Consider the following 7662-nt stretch of genomic DNA (forward strand, 5'->3'; position numbering starts at 1 on the left):
GTTCCTTTTAACACTTCCCCGTTCATGTCTTCCAATTTATAGACGGTAGGATGACGGCCACGCACTTGTCCATTGACAAGAAACAATTCGGTGGTCCAGTTGGGTAAGTAAACTTTGTCGAAAGTGCGTTTGATTTTGTCAATGCGCTCTAAATTTCCTACTGCCAACATTCCACTTTTCTTGGGGACAGTCACCGTCGGGCACGTACCAATCAGACGCTCGAAAAGGATCACTTCTTTGTCGGTAGTCACTTCTTGGGGGGCACGTCCAATGCTTCGATGGCAAGATTGGTTGTACGCTTGAACAAGGTGTGGTAAGACGTCAATGTACTTGAGAGTGTGGTGATGCGTAAAATAGTTCCACATGCGTTCTATCAAGGTGCGTTGAAAACGTTTCACGATGCTGGCTTTGGTTTCGGGATTCTCGGTGGTGAAAAAATGAATGTCACGTTACTTTAATTCTTTTTGGATAGCTTGGTTCAGAAATTCGGTGCCTTTGTCAGTTTGTCATTAAAGAGGATGACGACCACTTTGTTTCAACACAAGTTGGAGGGCTTGCACTAACTCACTGTTCGATCAAGAAGTCATGGCATGACCCAGGCAATTTGGAAAAGACGTCAATATCATAAAACAAATATTTTTTGCCACGATTGTAGGTGGCCAAATGAGAGACATCGGCTAAGTCGGCTTGCCACTGATGATCGATACCCTCCACTCCAGTGCGACTTCTGGAAACGTTTCGTCGAATGGATTTTACTAAAGTGTACGTGGCTTGTTCTTGTAACCATCTTTGCACTTGAGGTAAACGGAGACTTTTCAGCCGGGTTTGGCAGCACGATACAATTTCTGAACTCCTCCGTAACCTGCAGGATGGGATTGACCGTAGTAAATGCTAGCTAACACCTGCTCCATTTTTGTAATAAGTCACCCACTCTTCGCTGATGCTACTTTGGATAGAGCGAAAGGGTGATTTTGGAAATTGTTTTACGTGTCCGATGTGCCACGGGAGTAGAAGTTGAAGGTAGTGATGGTGGTGAGATGGCTTTGGTCTTCTTTTATTTTTACACCTCTGGTTTCCCTTCTTTTTTTCATTTCTGTCGAAGGAGGAATATACATCATCTTTTTAACCCAAGCTTTCAGTTCTACTCGTTGGGGTGTGGGGGAAGGGTCAGCAAGGACGCTGCAATCTTCCTAGGATTGGGAGCTGCTTTCGGTGTCTGAAAGACTTCTTGTACCTCTTCTTCCTCAGGCATTCGTGGGGCTACGTCTGTCTTGACCACTGAGGGTAGTGGTAGTGTGGGTGATGTACTTTTCATCAAAACCTTAAAATCTTTCAGAGTGGGCAGGGCTGTTTCCTCTAAAGCTTTCTGGTGAAAGAGTTGTATTCGTTGCAAGAGTTGACTGTAATTTTGCGATATTTCTGTTTCGGACAAATCGTTGCGATCCATCAATGACTGCAATTCGTGTTGTAACTGGGACATCTCGGTCTAATTCGGATGGGGGGGGGGCAAATGCGGGGTTCGTTGTTCTTGCCAACAATGGTATTCCATCCATCGTTTGTTAGGTACTAAAGCCAGTTTTCGTCTTTCAATTCGATTTCAAGGGTCACGTCTGAGGTATTTGGACTCCAGAGTCTCTTTTATCTTTCCCCCACGAGGCCTCCCAGCGTTGTTCCCAATACACCTTTCAGCAAGGGTCCTAACATCAGAGGCAAAATTCCTCCGCGTTTTACCAACATCTTCTTTTGACGAATCGGGATGTTCTTTTGAACCATTTGGCGAAGAACGTGACGATGTTTGGCTAAGCATTAGGGGGTGACATCGTTGGGTCTTCAGGAGCACAAAAAAACACTGATGCCAGTTCTTTTCTCAGGTCTTTTTTATCCTGAAACGCGTCGCCACTGATTGTCTTTACGTCGTATCAACTTAATGACAGGCATCACGCATCGTAGAGGGTTCGTAACGGACTAAATCGGGACAGTTCTTGCTTGGACAAATCCAGTAAACTCTCTAACGTGCCCGATCTCTCTTGGACCTTGATTTTAGAAGAAGGTATTTTGTGAGCAGCTACCACTGCAGCTAAAGAGGAGGCGGGTGTCACCGCTGAAGGAGACGCTATTGGAGATGTGGGTTTCCATTGTTTCATCACCTGAGGAAGAACGGGTGTCAAGTTGGGTGCGAACGAACCCGAAGCTTCTGTTGACGCGGTCACCGTCGCTGAAGTTCGTGGTTTGCGAATGTAAGGTTGTGTCCTGGTCGAAGTACCTCTCTTGCGATTAGAAACTAATTTCTGTGGGCTTTTCTTTTTTCTGGGGACTTTTCTTTTTTTTCTGTGGGCTTTTCTTTTTCTAAGGTTGTGCCCTGATTTTGATGTCGTTGCTCTTTTCCTTCTTTGGGCTTCGTTTAGCGTTTTTGGGAGTGGCTTTTTTCTTGGAGAGAACTCTGGGGGCATTATGATCCCATTTTCAGAGAGAGCGACTGATGACACCTCGTTGAGAACCGCTCCTTCCAGGTTTCAAAATGACTTGCTTTTTGGTTTGAGTGTCGATGCGGGGATCATCCAGCTTCGTCAAGACTACTTTGTTTCTGTAAGTTTGGTTTGATGAGGAATGTGAATGATACCTGCAGTAATTGACGTGCTGTCACCGTAAACCATCGTAAGACTTCTCTGAGACTGGCTTCTAAAAAACGAGCATGTATTTGTGGATTTTTTCACTAATCAATCTGACGAGAAGATGAGACTGAAGGAATGTTGACGCTGTGTGAGATAGACCCAAACATGTCCGAGGTTTTTATAGATTTTCTTTTCGTTAAGTAGACGAAGGGGACGTGTACAGGACTGGCCCTCCATCTTCACACCAGTGGTGAAATAAATGAGTACGAAATAGCAAATAATCAGGGGTGGGTGAGTTTTAAATCGACGAATAGATAAGCGTGTGGGGTTTGAGTGGCATCGTCGTACGCATGACTCAGACAAGGCGTTCCTAATTGTTTGGCTAAGACTTGCTCTTGCGATTTATCTCTAGGGCTTTTAAACAAGACCACGTAATGAGCATTGAGACTGATGAAGCGATTCAGGTACCAGTGGTTTAAACACCGGTGACGTAACGGATGAAATCGTTCTTTGCGTTGAACTTCTATTTTGGCCAACTGTCGGTAAATGCGTTCTCTCAACTCCACAGGCAAACCACGAATGTTCTCTTGCAAATTATCCATCCAGGAATTATTGAGTTCATCCCACTAAAGTTAGGTAGGTAGGTAGTGATAATTCGGAGACCATTAAGCATGTTCCAGGTATGCAGAATCTTGCTGTTCCCACTGGTGTAGTGACACTCCACAACTAAAGCACCTGACTTTATCCCCTTCGCCCAAGTAGAAAAATCCGTATCCAGTTAATTCTTTGGACGTAGGTCCTCCTAGATATTTACACCATTTTCATTGGAAGGTTTGGAATCAACTTTCAAAGTTGCAGTATTCAGGCTACCGCACAGGGAATGAACATTCATCTTTCTTAGGATCGTTTCGATGAGGGTAGGGTGAAATCAACATGAATTTGCTCAGCTTTGGATGACATCCGGAGGGTGGTAGACGCATGGTCTCGCGGCAAGGTTGACACGGACCACGAAAACCAGTAAAGATTCTACGATAACGAGTGTCATCGCTTTCGCATCCGTCAGGTTTGACACGCACATCATCCCTTTCTATGGTAGGTTTAGTGGTAGTAGTAGTTATAGGATAGTTATCGTGATGCTTTAATGCGTCGCAGAGGTAACAGCGTACGGCATCGCTCTCATCGCAAAGCACAGCATCGCACTTATCTTCAGAATCACCGATCTTGAATGATGTCTGTTTAAAAGGGTTCATCTTTCTCGCTTGGTCTTGGTAGTGACAATGAACTATCAGTGTTGGACGTTGTCATTTTTTATATGCTGACTAACATCGACGTGACCTTACGGCAAAGTGAAGTGGTTGGGAAGCCTCACTCGCTTATGCTGACCAATATTGATGTGACCTTACGGCAAAGTGAAGTGGTTGGGAAGCCTCACTCGCTTCTGGTACATGATTTGATACACTGTTTCCAAAGGTCGACTGACGATTTGGTGAGTTGGTAAACGTACAATCTTATGCGGTTCGTAGGTGGTCACTCAAAAATTTCGATCCTATCCAGACTACAAGGCTTCTTTCAATACCTCAACGTTTACCAGTCGACTGGTGCGATAATGGAGAGTCAATCATTTCACTTTGCACTCATCGTACACTTCTCCTTGTGGGTCCCGGTATTCGTAGCCGTAATTTTTAGGACCACCACTAGCAAAACTTAGAACCTTGTCGTCAGCGTGCTCGTCAGTCCAGGCTCCTAAACGGTCCCCTTCGATGTCAGGGTAACGTTCACCCGGGCGATCGATGCAGATGCTACTGTCCGTGTCAAAGTACAGGACGCGATCACCTAACAGTTCTAAAGCTCTGTACAATTTTAAGCGAGCATGGGCTGTCACGTAAGCCACAATGATGACATTTCCAAATTCGTCTGCTTGTTCAAAGTCCAATTCTTCTTCGTAACTGACCAGGATCAAGTCATCACGAAGGACGTCCACGTGTTTCATGTATTGGTTTTGTCGTGAATCATTTGAAAGTAACGGGAAGGTTCTGTCAAATACTCTGTCTTGGGTAAACACGATCGTTGTGCCATTTTGCCCCACAAGCAATTTAACATCACTTTGGCAAACGATCACCTGCCTTCATTTATCGCTACGTGGTCTAAAGTAATGCCTTCCTGCTCCCAGTATTTCTCTTTGAATTTCTTTTGGTCTTCGGGAGTGGGGCACCAGAAAGGATAGTCACTGGCTTCTTGTTTCAGTTTCAAAAAGGCATCCACATAGTCTCCGAAAATACCTTTCTGAGCCTCGTCGCTCTGTGGTAATTTTCTGTCTTGAGAAAGTGGTAAATTTCGTACATTTCTAACAGTTGGTATCCCAAGTCCAGATCATTGAACAATTCCACGCTGGCGCGTTCTTCCTGGATGTTCTGACAAGGTCCATCTTGGATGCACGTTTCGGCACAGGTATGGCACAAGGGAAACATCAGTTTTCCTTGGCAATTGTGAGGTAAAACGGGATGGTACAAGTCGCTGGGAGGCAAGACTTTGAACTTGATCAAAACTTCGTATTTTCGAATGTTGTCCAGATCGATGTGTTTCGTCAGCAATTGCGGGTGCCCCGAAGGAAAGCGACAATATTTGTACACGTAAGGATACAGCGAACACATGTTCAAGTATTCGATTTCGTCTCTTTTCTCTTCATCAGCGTGGTACAGCGAACATGTGGCATTCTTCCGTCCTCCGTACCACCTATCCCGCGGGTTCAGCTTGCAACTTTCCACGAAGTGTTCAAACTCGGCATCGGTTTTTTTGAAATGGTGATCGTATTCGTTTCCCACATTTCCACCACTCATCGACAAGAATCTTAGTACAAGTCTTCCATGGTCCCTTGTGAAAAGTGATTTCTGGTGCCACATTGAGGGTAGCAAAGGGGACATCCGTGAAATAATCAACCGTTAAACTCGTACACGATTTGAGGGTTGTCTAAGTCCCATCCATCCACCGAATACGTTCCGATGGTATTTTCGCATTCTCCGTTGCGGGCATGTTTGATCTCTTTGTCTTCCTTGTTGCACAGGTAATGTAGCCAGCGTTATGGTTTTGACCCATTATTGACGTTTGATAAAGTTTGTCGTGTGAGGGCTGATGACAGCCAGGGTGTTTTCGGGCATGAATCGTTGGCGGTACACTAAAGAACACGCTTTGACAATGGTACAGACTTCTTTCAAAGGATCGATCCCTCCGTGTTCCATGACCAGTTCTAGAAATTTTCCACAGCAACGCCGTAAAATATCCACATCGGAATGACACTACTTTAACATTTCTTCCTGAAAGTCGAAGGGGTCCGAGGTGTGAGCCTGGTACCAAGCGTAGAAAGGTTCTTATTGTTCGGTGCGCATGTCGTGTGGGTCGTAGTAGTGAGCCTCAGGTAAATAGGGTAGAATGGTGTGTTGATTGGTGTCGGTATTGAAAAAGTGCGAAAAAGGTGCCTTTAGCCATTTCTGTCATTCCAAATGTTTTAGGCATTCGGCTCAATGGCATAGCCAAGTAACTCATCGAATCTTTAAACTGCACTTGTCCCACTTGCATGAAAGTTATTTTGGCTCCGTTCAAAGTCACTTTCGAACGTTCGGTACTATGCTCCGTATAGTATCTGAAAAGAAACTGTCCATCGTATCCAGAGAAATTGTGAGCCATCACCGTGGCATGGCGATGATAATTTCCATAACGTTCGATGTCCTCTTGGCTCCATGTCTCATCGATAGGGTATAAGATCCATTGGGCGAAGTCAGTCAGCGTGTTAGGTCCCCGAAAGATTTTTTCACGTCCTATAGGAATCTTGCTGCAGTGAGGGCAATGACTAAAGATAGGCTCTTGGATGCCCTTTAGCACGCTCAGTGAGGCACGCAAAAATTAAGAATGTGAATGCCAGTCTCTTGCATGCATTCGAAATCGAAACAAATGAAACTGCCTTTCTTCTTCTGGTCATCGTCTTCCTCTTGATCTTTGGAATATTATTTTTAAATGTGGCATTGTTATTCCAAGTCCACAATCTGGTGTCAAATGTGACATCGTTTCTTTCCTGAACATACGTGTGCCTTGACATTATTGGTACGCATGCCTTGTCCTCAAGTAGGGCATAATCACAGGAGTTGACAAGCGCTTTTCTTCTGTGAACATTGCGTCTTCAGATGTAGTTGGTAACATGCAGGGCTGACAAAAGTGCGCTGACAAGCAGGGCAATGCACTCGTTCTTGTCCTTCGTCCAGACAGGGTTGAGAGGCCAAACATCCTGAGCATTTCGATCCACAATGCTTGTGTTGCTCTTGGTTGTTATAACCATGGTCACATTTCTCACAATCATAACTGTATCGTAGGAATACGGTGATACTGGGGATGGTATTGAAATGTTCATCGTGCTAATAGACGTGAATGTATTTTCTGTCTTTGAAATCTTTGCATCGAAACAACAGAGGTCCGCGCAATTCTTGAGGGTGCACTTTCAAGGTGTAGCGTGGGGTTAGGGCATCTTGCAATTTATGCATTTCAGGAATACCACATAATGTGTCGTTGGACAGGCCAGCTTGCTGTAACAGAAGTTATGCGTCTCTTCGTTGTTTGGCACGATTAGATTTTTGAATAGTTTGCATAGCTCGTTTCCATTCTACCGCGTTGTTCTTGTCGGCATACGTTCGTCCCACCACGATGGCACGGGGTAAACATATGTAGTTTGAGGGTTGTTAATTTGGACGAGGCTACGCTTGATGCTACGAAGGTCGTCCACCAATAACACTTCTCTGCCTTGTCCGGTCCCTTTGGGGAAGAGACACGTGGGTCATGAGCAGTGTCGCTTTTCCATCGGTGACGTGAAACTTTTCGTTGTATTGTTGCACGTGTTGAATCTGGTCAATGACTTTGGAAAGTGTTCATTCTGCTGGGCTGCTAAACTCGATCCAAATGGGGGACTTCAGACTGTCGTGATGAATGGAAAGTCTCAAGCGATTGTCTTCTTTGGCTTCACATTGTCGTTTCAGTGTGGTTAACAAAGAATCCCACACCTCGGTGA

This window comes from Sinohyriopsis cumingii, chromosome 3 (genome assembly GCF_028554795.1).
Source record: "Sinohyriopsis cumingii isolate HCF-2022 chromosome 3, ASM2855479v2, whole genome shotgun sequence".
Lineage (NCBI taxonomy): Eukaryota > Metazoa > Mollusca > Bivalvia > Unionida > Unionidae > Sinohyriopsis > Sinohyriopsis cumingii.